At 49.8% G+C, this 15,764-nt stretch overlaps 1 protein-coding gene across 2 annotated transcripts in view; it reads right to left on the bottom strand.

Moving 5' to 3' along the window:
- The window catches only part of DNAH6 (dynein axonemal heavy chain 6), a 289,163-nt gene that overhangs the window by 61,345 nt on the left and 212,054 nt on the right, over positions 1–15,764 (bottom strand). The gene's annotated exons all lie outside the window — the stretch shown is intronic.

Below are 15,764 nucleotides of genomic sequence, written 5' to 3'. Positions count from 1 at the left end.
GGTGTCTCCGACTTCCCAGCACAGAGCTCTAGCTAGCATGCCATAGGTCAGGCATTATGTGTGTCCTCCTGCAGCACTTTTTTTTAAGCTGAGCCACTATGAACATTGGAAAAAATGGATGCAGGTTGTGCGGGCCGGGGGCAAGCCGGGCCCATCTTTACGCACACGGGCTGTGGCCAGCAGCCCGGGCACGCAGGGTCGGAGAAGACCGGTGGTGAGCTAGAATTAGTCACGGACGCGTAGTGGTTGATTTAAAGATTGTTTACTTACACCAAAGATGGTCGTGGTGTAGGCTGGACAGTTTCAAGGTTCAGCTCTGCTTAAATCCTCGTTAGAGGACTATGACAATTCGTTCTTTTCCCCGGAGTTGTTGAAGCTCCCCGGGTTCGGTACTTTCTCGTACAGGAAGGGATACGTCTAGGAATTTATCGGCGACGGGGAGAGGCTAGAGGTTGTTCAGGCCTCTATTGCCTTCTTAAGAAATGCGTTGGGTCCGTAAGGATCCGCAGCACTTAGAGATCTTCATGATCTCCCTCTCTCTCGAACTCCAATTGCTGTCTCTCCAACTGATTTCTCTCCAACTTGGGCGGAAACCACCCAAGCTCTTTAAACAGCTAGCAAGCCAAATCGCTAGCTGTCACGTGTGCATATATTAGAATCGGCCAATAATGTGGCACGAATCTTCATACAAATGGCAGGAACTCCTTGCACTGTGCATTTCTTAGATGCAAAAGAAATGCACCATGCAAAGAAAGCTACAAATTGGTGGGAAATTCTCCGTTGCACCGGGGTTCTCTTCTGCAGCAGAAAACTCCACCGTGCAAAGAAGCTTCAATTTAGCGGGACAAATAATTTAGCAGTGCCGAAGCACACACAAACAAAAAAATCACAACTTCGGGTTGTGACACAGGTTAGTGCAGTGAGGAAGCTTCTGCCCTTCATTGGGAGCAAACACTCAGGCTAGAACCCAGGACTCCTTCTCTTTTAGGCCAGTAATCCTCTCACTGATATGCATACTCTCTGGTTTGATTTTTTCTTCTTGGCCCTACATATCTCCCATATGCCTTTCTCACTGGCTGGGCTAGGGGACTGTTTCAAAAGGAGTGCCAGAGAAGGCACTGGATAATGGGTGACCTGTGGTGTGCTGGCTAAAATACTGTGTTGAGAATTCAGAGTTCTAGGTTCAAACCTGCTCTGGGTGCAGTACGGCCTAGAACTCAGCTTCTCTGCCTTGCCAGGAGAGTGCCCTAGCTACAGTATGAATCCACAAGGGAGGGTGGCATTTATGCCCTGGCTATGAACACAGTCAGTGCATAACCTGTTCCACATGCACAGTTTGTGTACATATGCAATCATAGGAAAGTAGGGATGGAAAGCAGGACCATATGTGCTTGAATCAGGATCATTGCTGACCAAACCAGTCTAGGGTCTGTTTAACTTGTCCTTGAAAACTTCCAGAGATGGAGATTCTGCAGCTTTTCTAGGTAGCCTGTTCCAATGTCTAACTACCCTAATAGTTAGAAACTCTAATCTTCATCCTTAATCTTCTCTGCTGCAGTTTGTGGCCATTGCTCTTAATCCTACTCCCTGGGCCCATGGCGCACGTTACACTTAGGATGTCATTAACATCTTAAGTAATTAACCTAGCCATAGGTTCATTCAATTAACGGCACCATAAAACAGGGAATAAGCCACAAAGTTATTACAAAATGTATGTGTAATAAAATTGTAGATGGTTCCCAACATGCCATAAATTGAACTTGTGGCCAGCTTGCCACTTCTGGGGTCCACTCGCTCCCACAGCTGGGAGCCATGGTCTATTGACCTGGGCTTCCAAATGGACAGACACCTCTGTTGGTACAGGGAACCCAGGATTGTGATCCTGAGCTACCCCTACACTGACAATATGGCATTATTGGGATCTGATCCCCAGTTCCACAGCTACATATTTTTTTCCAGACTAAATAATGCTAGTTCCTACAGGCTTTCCTCATAAATCATTTTTTCCAGATTTTTAATCATTTTGTTGTTCTCTTTTTTGAGTCTGTCTAATCTGTTCATATCTTTCTTGAAGCGTGGGACCCAAAACTGGATGTAGAATTCCAGATGAGGCCTCATTAGTGCCAAACAGAGAAGAATCGCTTCCCTTGATTTACAAGAGAGACTCCTGTTAATTGAACCTGGTATGCTATTGGCTTATTATTATTATTTTTAAACAAGAGCACGCAGTTGACTTATATTCACCTTATGTTCCACTGTAACCCCCAGGTCATTCTCTGCTGTATTTCAGCCTAGTCAATCATTCCTCATCTGTATTTGTGCATGGGATTATTTTGTTGTAAGTGCAGGACTTGGCCCTTGTACTTGTTGAATTTTATTTGATTGATAAGTCCACGCTGGATCCTAGACATACCCTCTAGAATGACTGCAACTACACCCAAACTGGTGTCCTCCACAAATTTGCTAAGCATGCACTCAATCCCGTCATCATCCAGATCATTTTTATTGTTTAACAATATCACTGGACTGAGAACAGACCCCCTGAGAAAAGCACCTCAAAACATCCTCTCAATTAAACACAGAACCATGATGACTACTCCTTGAACACAATGATCCAACCAGTTATGTACTAACCTTACAGTACCATCATCTACTCCATTATTATTTTAGCATATTAATGAGAATGTTGCGGGTGATGGTCTCTAAAGCCTTGCCCAAGTCAAGGTATATCACATCTTCCTGTAGTGGGACCTGGCCCTCAGGGGTGGGACACCCTCTGATGCCCAAGTGACTTCTGCCTCACTCCAGCTCCTTTGACTACCTTGCCTTTTGCCTTCACATGCAATATCTTGATGGAACTTAGTGTTTAGGAAGGTTGCCCCATAGTCCCAGAGTGAGCCTTAGTTTATCTTAGCCAGCTGGTACTTTCTTTGCCTAGCTGGCCCTAGTCTTGCCCCTCAGGCACTAAATTGTGGCTCTCCTGGCTCAACCAGTGGCTCAGGGAACAAGTTGTCTTAAGGGGTATATTCATAGCCTCCATCCTCCCCTGCAGACATTACCATGCCTTACAGGTATTACTTTGGGTTCCATCCACTGTGTCCCCAGGCCCTGTCTGTCACAGTCCACTCAGCCTGCTGGGACCCTGGCTCTGGCAAGACTCTCTCTTCTCCCTGGGACCCTGGTCGTAGTTTAGCTTCTGCCCCTTTTGGGCTTCAGCCCTTTTTACCAAGCTTTAGTCCTCTTTGCCTAAGCCTGTTCAGGTTTCAACTCTTTCCTGGCTTTAACCTCACTACCATGGCCTTAACCCTCCTGGCCTTGGCCTAACTCCATCAGCTGCCTGGGCCCCTGGTTCCAGGTTGGCTGCTGTTGCTTCATACCAGCCCTCAGTATTCTGGGTTCGTAAACCCAGGCCAAGCTGCCTTCACTATGTGTGCCCTTAGCCCTTCTGGCCTTGGCCTAAGTCGTAGCTCTGCACCAGCCTGGATATCTCTGGGACCCAGACCCCAGGCTAGGCTGCTATCAGAATGGAAGTCAGGCATCCCTCTGTGGCTTCCATCCTCCCCTTCAGACACAACCTGGTCCTTCAGTCAAACTTAAATGCAACATAAATACAAGCAAAATGCCTCCAAACTAAAGTGCAACACAATGCTGGGTCAAAGCCATACTTCCTTCTCCCTTAGCACTCTCCCTCATGCTCTCCCAGGTAGCTTGGGTGTCTGCCAGTCTGTCTCCTGCATCCCCTCTCCTCGGGAGCTCCTTTCTCTGTAAAATGCAGGGCCAGATTGCCCATCTGGTTTCAGGCACTGGGCTTATGTAGCCTAAGCCCAACCACTTCCTTTCAGAGAATCGTAGAAAATTAAGGTTGGAAGGTCAGGAGGTCATCTAGTCCAAGTCCCTGCTCAAAGCAAGACCATCCTCAACTAGATCATCCCAGCCACGGCTTTGTCTACCCAAGTCTTAAAAAACTTCTAAGGATGAAGATTCCACAACCTCTTTGGGTAACTTGCTCCAGTGCTTTACCACCCTCCTAGTGAGAGAATTTTTCCTAATATCTAATCTAAATTTCCCTTACTGCAACTTGAGACCATTTCTCCTTCTCCTGTTACCTGCCACCACTGACAATTGGAACCACCCTTCAGGTAGCTGAAGGTTGCTATTAAGCCCCCTCTCAGTCTTCTCTCCAGACTAAATAAACCCAGTTCCCTCAGCCTCTCCTAGGAAGACATGTTCCCCAGGACCTCTAACCATTTTAAACTGCCCTCTGCTGAACTCTCTCCAATCTGCCTACATCCTTTCTGTAGTGGGGGGCAAACCTGGACACAGGACTCCAGATGTGACCTCACTAGTGCCAAATAGAGGGGAAGAATTTCTTCCCTCAGTCTCCTGACAGCACTCCTAATGCAGCCCAGTAAGCAGTTAGCCTCCTTTGCAACAATGCCAAACTGTTGGCTCATATTCAGTTTATTGTCCACTGTAACCCCCAGGTCCTTTTCTGCAGAGCTGCTGCCAAGCTAGTTGGCCCCCAGCCTGTACTGATGCATGGGACTGTTCCATCCTAAGTGCAGGATTTTGCACTTCTCCTTATTGAGCATCGTGAGATTTCTTTTGGTCTAATCCTCCAGTTTGTCTAGATCTCTCTGAACCCTCCAGCGTACCAACTGCTCTGCCCAGCTTGGTGTCACCTGCAAACTTGCTGAGGATGCACTGCATCCCATCTTTGAGATCTCTGGTTAAGATATTGAACAAAGTTGGGCTCAGGATCAGCCCCGGGGCACCCTACTTAAGACCTGCTTCCAACAAGACACCAAGCCATTGATTACTATTCTTTGAGCCTGATGATTCAGCCAGTTTTCTATCCACCTTACAGTCCAGTCATTGAGCCCATATTTCCTTTGCTTGTTTGTGAGAATGTTGTAGGGGGCTGTATCGAAAGCCTTGCTAAAGTCAAGGTATATCACCTCCACTGCTCTTCCCACATCCACAGAGCCAGTCATCTCATCATAGATGGTCATCAGGTTGGTCAGGCCTGACTTGCCCTTGGTGAATCCATGCTGACTGTTCCTAATCACCTTCTTCTCCTCCAAATGCTTAGAAATGGATTCCTTTAGAACCTGCTCCATGATTTTTCCAGGGACTAAAATGAGGCTGACTGACCTGTTGTTCCCCAGGCCTTCCTTCTTTCCTTTCTTGAAGAAGAGCATGATATTTGCTCTTTACTAATCATCTAGCACCTCTCCTGATCACCATGAGTTTTCAAAAATAATGGCCAGCTGCTCTACAATCACAGCAGCCATCTCCCTCAACCTCCTTGGGTATATTGTGTCCAGCCCCATAGATTTCAAGACATTAGGGCTGGAAGGGACCTTGGAAGATCATCGAGTCCAGCCCCTTGCCCCACGGGCAGGACTTCAGCTGGGGTCATAGGATTCCAGCAAGAAAGACATCCAGGTTTCTCTTGAAGGCGTTCAAAGTAGGTGCTTGAACCACCTCCGGCAGCAGGCTATTCCAGACCTTGGGGGCTCGGACAGTAAAGAAGTTATTCCTTATGTCCAGCCCGAAACGGTTTTGCAGGAGTTTATAACTGTTCAACCTTGTCATCCCTTGGGGTGCCCTGGTGAACAAATGTTCCCCCATGAACTTGTACAAATCCCGGTTTTCTAAATATTTCCTTATATTTCCTTCTTTCACCACTGTTGGCTGCTCATCACCTCCTGAAACTGTGCTGCCAGGTGCAGTAGTCTGGGAGCTGACATTGCCTGCGAAGACTGAGGTGAAACAGGCATTGCGTAGTTCAACCTTTTCCACATCATCTGACACTAGGTTGCTTCCCCCATTCAGTGAGGGACCCACACCTCCCTGATTTTCCTTTTGTTGCTGACATATTTGTAGAAACCCTTTGTGCTACCCTTCACATTGCTTGTTAGCTGCAACTCCAACTGCACTCTGGCCTTCCTGATTACATCTCTGCATGCCCAAGCCATGCTCTTATACTCCTCCCTAGTTGTTTGTCCAAGCTTCCACTTCTTGTAAATTTCCTTTTTGTGTTTTAGCTCACTGAAGAGTTCCCTGCTAAGCCAAGCTGGTCTTCTGCCATACTTGCTAGTCTTCTTGCACATTAGGATGGTTCATTCCTGCATCCTCAGTAAGGTTTCTTTAAAGTACAGCCAGCTCTCCTGGACTCCTTTCCCCACAGACTGGCCTCCCTGGAGATCCTGCCCATCAGGTCCCTAAGCAAGTCAAAGTCTGCTTTTATGAAGTTCAGGGTCCTTACTCCACTGCTCTCCTTCCCTCTTTTCCTCAGGATCCTAAAAATCAATGATCCTGTGGTCACTGTGGTCCAAGTTGCCATCCACTACTACATTCCCCACCAATTCTTTTGTGAGCAGCAGGGCAAGAAGAGCACAGCTTCTGGCTGGCTTCTCCAACACTTGCATCAGGAAGTTGTCTCCAACGCTTTCCAAACACTTTCTAGATTGCCTGGGCACTCCAGAATTACCCTCCCAGATGTCATGGGGGATTGAAATCCCCCATAAGAACCAGGGCCTGTGATCTGGAAACTTCTGCTATCTGTTTGAAGAAACCCTCATCCACCTTGTCCTCCTGGTCTGGTAGTCTACAGCAGACACTCACCATGCCATCACCCTTGTTGCTCTCCCCTCTGACCCTAACCCAGACACTTTCAACAGGCCTATCTCCAATTTCATACTGTACCTCTGAGCAATCATAAAGCTCTTTCACAACTTCATCGCCTCTTCTCCCGTGCCTATCCTTCCTGAACAGTTTATAGCTCATCCAGTTGCAACCTATCCCACAGTCTCTATTATTCCAGTCACATCAGTTCCATGACGGGGCAAGGCCTTCCAATTCTTTCTGCTTGTTTTCCAAGCTCCATGCATTTGTGTACAATCATGTGAGGTAACTAGCTGATTGCCCTACTTTCTCAAGAAGAATGAGAAGGCCTCCCCTGTTGCTCCCTCCTGCTTGTGCTTTCTTTCTTTAGGTCACCCACTTCCACACTTACCTCAGGGCTCTGGTCTTTATATCCCACCAAACCTAGTTTAAAGCCCTCCTCACTAGGTTAGTGAGCCTGTCTGTAAAGATGCTTTTTCCTCACTTCATCAGGTGGATCCCATCTCTTCCTAACAGTCCGTCTTGGAACAATGTACTCCATCCTGAGAGGTACGGAAGGGCCCATCTGTCGCCAGGACCCCTCAACACGAGAGGTCTACTGCCTGCCTGGAGCAAAGATTCGGGATGTGACGGAAGTAATCCGGGCCAGGATCAAGCCCACCAATTACTACCCCATGGTCCTAGTCCATGTGGGTACTAATGACGCGGCCAGGAGAGCCCCCAATCACCTGATGACGGACTACAGTGCTCTGGGTGGCATGCTGAGGGAGTTCGGTGCACAGGTGGTATTCTCTTCCATCCTACTAGTGAATGGACGCGGAAGACAGCATGAGAACTGCATCACAGAGACCAACTGGCGGCTTCGGCAGTGGTGTCTTGAGGCAGGCTTCGGCTTCCTGGACAACGACCCGCACATTACGACGAGGGACATGCTCAGTTGGGATGGGCTTCACCTGTCCCCCAAAAGTAAGCGTGTGTTTTCTTCTAGGTTGGCAGATCTCCTCTGGCGGGCTTTAAACTAGGCTCTTCAGGGGGAGGGGAAGATGAGGGCGGGGGAAGCTGTGGACCACGAAACCATGTGGCACCCACAAGGACAGCCCAGCCTGAAGAAGGAGAACATTGGGAACCTGCAAGACGCGGGGCGGCCAGTACTACAGCACAGGTAAGCAATGAGAAGGTAAGAAATAAGAGGTCCCTTGGGATTCGGAGCGGGGGGGGGGGGGGGCAGCAAAGGCACCAGTTGCAGGGCTCAAGTGCCTATATACTAATGCTAGGAGCATGAGGAACAAGCAGGATGAACTAGCGCTCCTGCTTGCACAAGACACCTATGACTTAGTAGGGCTAACAGAAACCTGGTGGTATTCATCCCACGACTGGGCGGTACATATTGAGGGTTATAGGTTGTACAGAAAGGACAGGGTGGGGAAAAAAGGGGGAGGGGTTGCGCTCTATGTCAATGAGCAATATACATCAACCCTCATCAAGACGGAATCGAAGGATGAGGAAGTAGAAGGATTGTGGGTTAGGCTACATGGGGGGCAAGGAGAAAGGGATTTGGTGGTAGGGGTCTGCTACAGACCCCCACATCAAGGGGAAGAAAGAGATTCGGGGCTCCTGAGGCAAATCTCGGAGACCATAAAAGCTAAAACGAGGCGGTAGTTATGGGGAACCTAAACTACCCAGACATCTGCTGGGAGACGCAGACGGCAAAGTCCCACAGTTCACACAGGTTTCTAACCTGTGTACAGGACCTCCACCTGACACAGGAGGTACATGGTCCCACTAGGGGGAATGCCATACTGGATCTGGTATTGGCAACAGGGGATGACATGGTAGGGGACCTATAGATCGGTGGCCATCTGGGGGACAGTGATCACCTAATAATAGAATTCTTCATAAGACATCGAGTGGGTAAGGTAACTAGTAGGGTGAAAGTGCTAGACTTTAGGAAAGCGGATTTCAATGAACTCAGGAGTTTAGTCAAGGACGCACTGCGGAGTAGGAGTTTTTAAGAGATGGGAGCCCAGGAAGGGTGGCTGTGCCTTAAGGAAATGATCCTTCAGGCACAGAGGGAGATGATCTGGATGCGGTGAAAAAGGGGGAAAGGGGCCAAGAGGCTTCCTTGGCTGACCAGAGAAATCCAGGGCAGCCTAAGGGCCAAAAGGGGAGCACATAAAAAGTGGAAACAGGGAGAGATCACCAAAGATGAATATACCTCCTCTGCTCGCGCTTGTAGGGAGGCAGTTAGACAGGCCAAAGCTACCATGGAGCTGAGGATGGCATCCCAAGTAAAGGACAACAAGAAATTGTTTTTTTACATATATAGGGAGTAAAAGGAAGGCCCAGGGTGGAATAGGACCTCTACTAAATGGGCATAAGCAATTGGTGATGGACAGGGGGGACAAGGCTGAACTCCTCAATGAGTTCTTTGCGTCAGTGTTCCTAAGCGAGGGGCACGACAAGTCTCTCACTGGGGTTGTAGAGAGGCAGCAGCAAGGCACCAGACTACCATGCGTAGACCCTGAGATGGTGCAGAATCACTTGGAAGAACTGGATGCCTTTAAGTTGGCAGGCCCGGATGAGCTCCATCCGAGGGTGCTGAAGGCACTGGCCGACATCATTGCACAGCCACTGGCGGGAATATTTGAACACTCGTGGTGCATGGGCCAAGTCCTGGAGGACTGGAAAAGGGCCAATGTGTTCCCCATTTTCAAGAAGGGGAGGAAGGAGGACCCGGGCATCTATAGGCCAGTCAGTCTCACCTCCATCCTTGGCAAAGTCTTTGAAAAAATTATTAAGGATCACATTTGAGAGCCCGGCAGGACAAATTATGCTGAGGGGGAACCAGCACGGGTTCATAGCAGATAGATCATGCCTGACTAATCTAGTCTCTTTTTATGACCAGGTTACGAAACGCCTGGACACAGGAGGAGGGGTGGATGTCGTATACTTAGACTTAAGGAAGGCCTTCAATACGGTATCCCACCCCATACTGGTGAACATGTTAAGAGGCTGTGACTTGGATGACTACACAGTCCGGTGGGTGGCAAATTGGCTAGAGGGTCGCACCCAGAGTGTCGTGGTGGATGGGTCGGTTTCAACCTGGAAGGGTGTGGGCAGTGGGGTCCCGCAGGGCTCGGTCCTTGGACCAATACTCTTCAATGTCTTCATCAGCGACTTGGACGAGGGAAGTGTACTCTGTCCAAGTTCGCAGATGACACAAAACTGTGGGGAGAAGTGGACACACCAGAGGGCAGGGAACAGCTGCAAGCAGACCTGGACAGGTTGGACAAATGGGCAGAAAACAACAGAATGCAGTTCAACAAGGAGAAATGCAAAGTGCTGCACCTAAGGAGGAAAAATTCCAGCACACCTACAGCCTAGGGAATGACCTGCTGGGTGGCACAGAGGTGGAAAGGGATCTTGGAGTCCTAGTGGACTCCAAGCTGAACATGAGTTGGCAGTGTGACGAAGGCATCAGAAAAGCCAATGGCACTTTATCGTGTATCAGCAGATGCATGACGAATAGATCCAAGGAGGTGATACTTCTCCTCTATCGGGCGCTGGTCAGACCGCAGTTGGAGTACTGCGTGCAATTCTGGGCGCCGCACTTCAAGAGGGATGTGGATAACCTGGAGAGGGTCCAGAGAAGGGCCACTCGTATGGTTAAGGGCTTGCAGACCAAGACCTATGAGGAGAGACTAGAGAAACTGGACCTTTTTAGCCTCCGCAAGAGAAGGTTGAGGCGCGACCTTGTGGCTGCCTATAAGTTCATCACGGGGGCACAGAAGGGAATTGGTGAGGTTTTATTCACCAAGGCGCCCCCGAGGGTTACAAGAAACAATGGCCACAAGCTAGCAGTGAGCAGATTTAGATTGGACATTAGGAAGAACTTCTTCACAGTTCGAGTGGCCAGGGTCTGGAACGGGCTCCCAAGGGAGATGGTGCTCTCCCCTACCCTGGGGGTCTTCAAGAGGAGGTTAGATGAGTATCTAGCTGGGGTCATCTAGACCCAGCACTCTTTCCTGCTTATGCAGGGGGTCGGACTCGATGATCTATTGAGGTCCCTTCCGACCCTAACATCTATGAATGTCCTGTGGTCGAAGAAGCCAAAGTCCTGCTGGCAACACCATCTATGCAGCCAAGCACTGATCTGCAGGATGTGTCCTGGGCCATTCCCTTGACTGGACAGACTGAGAATACTACCTGAGCCCTTGTCCCCTTCACCCTTGCACCCAGAGCCCTGTGGTCACTTTTGATCTGTTCAGGGTCACCTCTGGCTGTATTATTGGTGGCCACATGGATGAGCACATGGAGTAGTAGTCAGAGGGCTGGATAAGTCTTGGTAATCCTTTCATGACATCTTTTGATCTGAGCTCAGGGCAAGACAATAGGTCAGGCTGACAGATGGATGACTCTGTACCCCACAGAAGGGAATTGCCAAACACCACCACCTGTTGCTTCCTCTTGATGGCAGTGGTCTCGATCCTTCCAACCGTGGGGAAGCCTGCCCTGGCTTCTGCTGACAGAATGTGCTCCTTCTCTGTTGCAGGTGGAAATGAAGATTTCTGCTTGCTGCCACAGGCTTGAGAGTTTGTCTCAAGCTTCCAGCTTCCACCTTCCTGGGAGTCCATGTTCTCTTCCTTCTTCAGCCTTGCCTCTGGCAGTCCTTCCTCCCCAGCCCCAGAGATCTCTTCCAGCACTGACTTAATGAAGTCCTCATGGCTGAGGATGCTTCAGAGCCTTGCCATGTCTGCCTATAACTCTCTTACCTGCTCCCTGAAGGACACCACCAGGAGGCACTGCTCACACTACTGGCACTCCCCAACCTGGCTGTCATTGGAAGGAACCTGCAAGCTGCAGTCTCCACAGTGTCAAACCAGGACCTGGGAGAAATACTCAATGGTGAGTGGTCCTACCTGGACAAACATCTCACAGGTGTAAATAGAGGAAAAGCTGGCAGTGGCACTGGCTCTGGCATCGCAACATCCTCCTGCCATGGGTCTCAAATCTACTGCCTACCTCTTCCTGCCCTTCTCTTCAGCAGACCTTCCCTAGCAAACTACTCTGCAAGCTGATCTGTTCACTGCTCCTTGGTCCTGAATGGTTCCCTTTTTCCTGCTAACCCACTTCTCACCTAGCTTACAGTGTAGGAAGGTCAGAGAAATTCTGAGCAAACTCCTTGGTACACTCCACACTCACTCTGGTCTTCAGTTAAATAAGGGACTTACATATGGATGTAACTGCTGAGTTTTAGCTCCTTATGCTAAGTATCTAGCTTAGTTACTCTTAATTAAAGAACTTGCCTTAAAAACTTTCCTTCAAGAAGCAGGCCAGCAAACTGACCTGTGAACTGCTTGCAAACTTCCCTGTTTGCTGTCCCTGTTCACTGGCTTGGGGAGTCTCCTTTTACTCTCATTGGCCTGGACTGGCTACACCCACTTGTTAGGCCTTTTGTCAAACACAGTCATCAACCACTCAGCTGGCAGCACTCCCAGGTGCTCAGAGCACACACCCAAAACACACAGCAAACCAAAGAAACACTTATCAAGCCAAAGGCACAAAGTCCTGGCTCATGTCCCACCCAATGTCCCAGCCCAGAAATTAATGGCCCCTTGGCTTAATGGACAACCTGCCCTCCTCTGCGGTAGCTTGCCACCTTTACTTCTGGGCTGCCTGAAGGTCTGTCCCTTGGCTAGCTGCAGTACAGCTAGCTCCAGGATAGGAATTACCCCTGTAGGGTGGCTATCCTTGTCTCTGGCTTGCTTGCTCCACTGCATGCTCCACACAGCACGCTTAACCTGCCACTTTCCCCTTAAAGTAACAGGAGTCTCTGGCTCTCTGTTATACTCCCCCCATTCACACAGCCTATCACATTATCATAGTATCATTAGAGGTGCACCAATAGAGATTTTTGGGGATGATACTGATAGCCGATTTTTAAGGAGGCATATCAGCCAATACTAATTGGATTTCTGTTACCAGCCTGGCAGTTTGGAGAGCTGCATGCAGCTGGTAAGGACGGTGTGGCAGAAGGGGAGGGGGATGAGAAGGGATGTGGGGGTGCAGATCAAGGCCCCTGCAATGAGGGAGGAGTGGGGCTGGGGCTGAGGCAAGCGTTGTTCAGCCAGGGCGGGTATGGGAAGGAGCTACCGCTTGTCTGGGGGGCAGGGGGGTGGTTCCCGCCACTGTGCGCCACTGGCCCAGCACTCACCTGCTTGTTCAGTGGCTCGTGCCACTTGTCCCGGGGGACATGGGGGCGCGTGTGTCCTCAGATCTCTGCAGGGTAGAGCTGGGACCATACGGGGCTCTTCCCGGCTCATCCTGCCCCAATTTGGAGGCACATCCCCCCCCCCCCCCCACACACACCCTCCCAGACAAGCAAGATGTCTGGGAGCTGCTGGTCCCACTCAAGTGCAGCAGCAGGAGCTTTTCCCCCTGCCCCCCCCATGCCCCCAGATGAGCCGTGGCTCCATCCTGTGCCCACCCCACCCTGTCTGGGCAGCGCTTGCCCCAGCCCCTGCCAGGCTGTGCTCCTTGCTGCCTCCTCCCTGTCAGGCTGTGCTCCTCTCTAAGCTGCCATGCTGTGCTCCTCGCTGCCTACATGCTGCTCTGCAGCTGTGTCTATGCAAGGGCATTTATCAGCCAAATTATTAGTCACATCTGGCCAGTCTCTGATGCAATCAATTTTCTTTATATTGGTCCCAACCCAATATCGGACCAATGTATCGGTGCGTCTCCAAGTATCGTAGTAGAAAATCAAGTTTGTTAGCTATGATTAACTCTTGGTTAATCGTGCTGGCTATTCCTGATTACCTTATTTTCCTCTGGGTGCTTTGAAATAAATTCCTTGAGGACCTGCTTCATGATCTGTCCAGGTACTGAGGTCAGGCTAACTGCTCTGTAATTCCTTGCAATCTCCATCTTCCCTTTCTTAAAGATGGGCACTATATTTGCTCTTTTCCAATTATCTGGGACCTCACCTGGCTTCCACATATTCAAAAAGATTATAGTCAACAGCTCTGAAAGTACCTTAGCCAATTCCTTCAGCACTCTAGAGTGCATCCCGTCTGGCTCTGCTGACTTGAAAACACCTAACTTCTCTAAGTAATCCCTAACCTGTGCTTCCACTACTCAGGCTGTTTGTCTCCTTCCTAATCTTTGCTTGTCATCTGGTAGCAGATTTATTCATGAAGACTAATGTAAAAAAGGCATTAAATACTTCAGCCTTCTGTATATCATTCATCACTAGATTGCATTCTTCATTCCATAAGAGACCTACAATTCCTTTGATGGTCCTCTTACGCTGACAGAGGTGTAGAATCCCTTTTTGTGGCCTTTTATAGCCCTTGCCACTTTCATCTCAAATTGTGCCTCAACCTTCCTTGTTTTCTCCCTGCATGCCACTGTGATACTTTTATACTCTTCCCTGGTAATATAACTAAGTTCCATTTATATCAGTGATTCTCAACCATGGCACTGTGACATTCTGGGGTTCCTTGAAATCCTGTCAAGGGTACTGAAGTAGCACACAACATTAGGACTGTTAGATATGCAAACATGATTCACAAGATAAGCCCAGAGATTTCAAATAGGAATCCGTAGTGTTAAAAACATTGTGTTACAGTCTTTGAGTTCTTTGCAATAGAGGGATTGTCTTATTATTTTTCTGTAGTTAAAAAATGAATGAAAAACACAAGTTATCAATTTCTTAGTGGTGCCTTATGCCTAAGGAGGGGTACCTTGATCCTAAAAAGTTTGAGTACTAATCTACATGCACAGGGCTATGCAGCCAGAAATAGAATTCCTACTTGTGTGCAAGTGCCAAAAATGTCAAATAGATCAGGGGTGTCAAAGAAATGGCCTGTGGAACTCTATCATCCAGTTCCTGCTACTGCCTGTGGGTCTTAAAGTTGACTCACAGGCAGCAAGTATTGTCCATTCCAGCCACTCTGAGACCATGTGTCTGCTCCATGACATTTCTAGTACACGTCCTGGAGTGGTGCTGGAGCAGCCAGTGTGGTCCCAGAGTAGGCAGTACACTCCTGGAGTGGGCAGCATGGATTGTGTGGTCCCAGAGCAGCTGGTACGGTTCCAGACCACCCAGCATGGGCACTGCAATGCATGCAGTGCCTGCCCCAGCTCGTCCAGGACAGTGCTGGATGTGACATGGACTGGACCTGTGCTGAAACAGGTGCTGTGGGTGGCATGGTCCCAGAGTGCCTGGGGCATGTGTGGCATGCAGCGTTGTCCTGGAACAGATGCTGCATGTAGTGTTGCCCTGGACTGGACACTTTGGGACATGCATGGCTGTGACAGGTACACGGTGTGGGCTGACCTAAACGTGGCCTGCACACCTGTTCCGGGGGGGCAACCGCCCGCCTACTCACCTGCCATGCCTTGTTGTAAATTAATTAATTGGTGTTAATTAGTGGGAGGCTGCCCTTGTACTGCCCCGCTGCCAGGGGGCGCTATCTGCGGTTCTGTTTCCTCCCCTACACCACAGTCCACAACTCACCGATGGAATAGATGCTTCTAATTATGCCCTTTTTGTCCTCTGAGCCTCCTCAGTTACGCCGCCCCCTTTCTGGGGCTCCCTAATAATGATCCCCCTTCTCTGGGGCTTTTCGGCAACTGCCCCCTCTCTGGGGCTCCCTGGTAGTGCCGCCCCCTCCCCGGGGCTCACCACACCTGCATTGGGGCTTCTCAGTAACTGCCCCCTTCTCTGGGGCTTTTGCCCCCTCTCAGGGCGCTCCTCAATACTGCTGCCCCCTCTCAGGGCCTTCTCTGTCAAGCCGCCCTCTCTCGGGGCCTTCTCTGTCAAGCCGCCCTCTCTGGGCTCAACATGCCCGCACTGGGCTTCTCAATAAGGCCGCCCCCTCCCTGGGGCTCACCAGGCCCTCACTAGGGCCTCTCAGTAATGCCCCCTCTCTGGGGAGTCTCAACTGCCCTTCTCTAGGGCTGGGGCCTATGCACCCCGAACGCTGCACCCTCACTGGCACTGGGGTCCTCACACTCCTCTGTGAGTTCCCTATGAGGCCTCCTCCAACCCCTAATAGCCTCTCCCAAACCACTGGTCATAAACAACAACATAAATGCAAGCCCTTCGGCTATAACAGAAACAGAAGCCAACC

Source organism: Alligator mississippiensis, chromosome 3 (assembly GCF_030867095.1).
Source record: "Alligator mississippiensis isolate rAllMis1 chromosome 3, rAllMis1, whole genome shotgun sequence".
NCBI lineage: Eukaryota > Metazoa > Chordata > Crocodylia > Alligatoridae > Alligator > Alligator mississippiensis.
The sequence above is the reverse complement of the archived record's forward strand: the minus strand, read 5'-3'. Positions and strand labels throughout refer to the sequence as shown.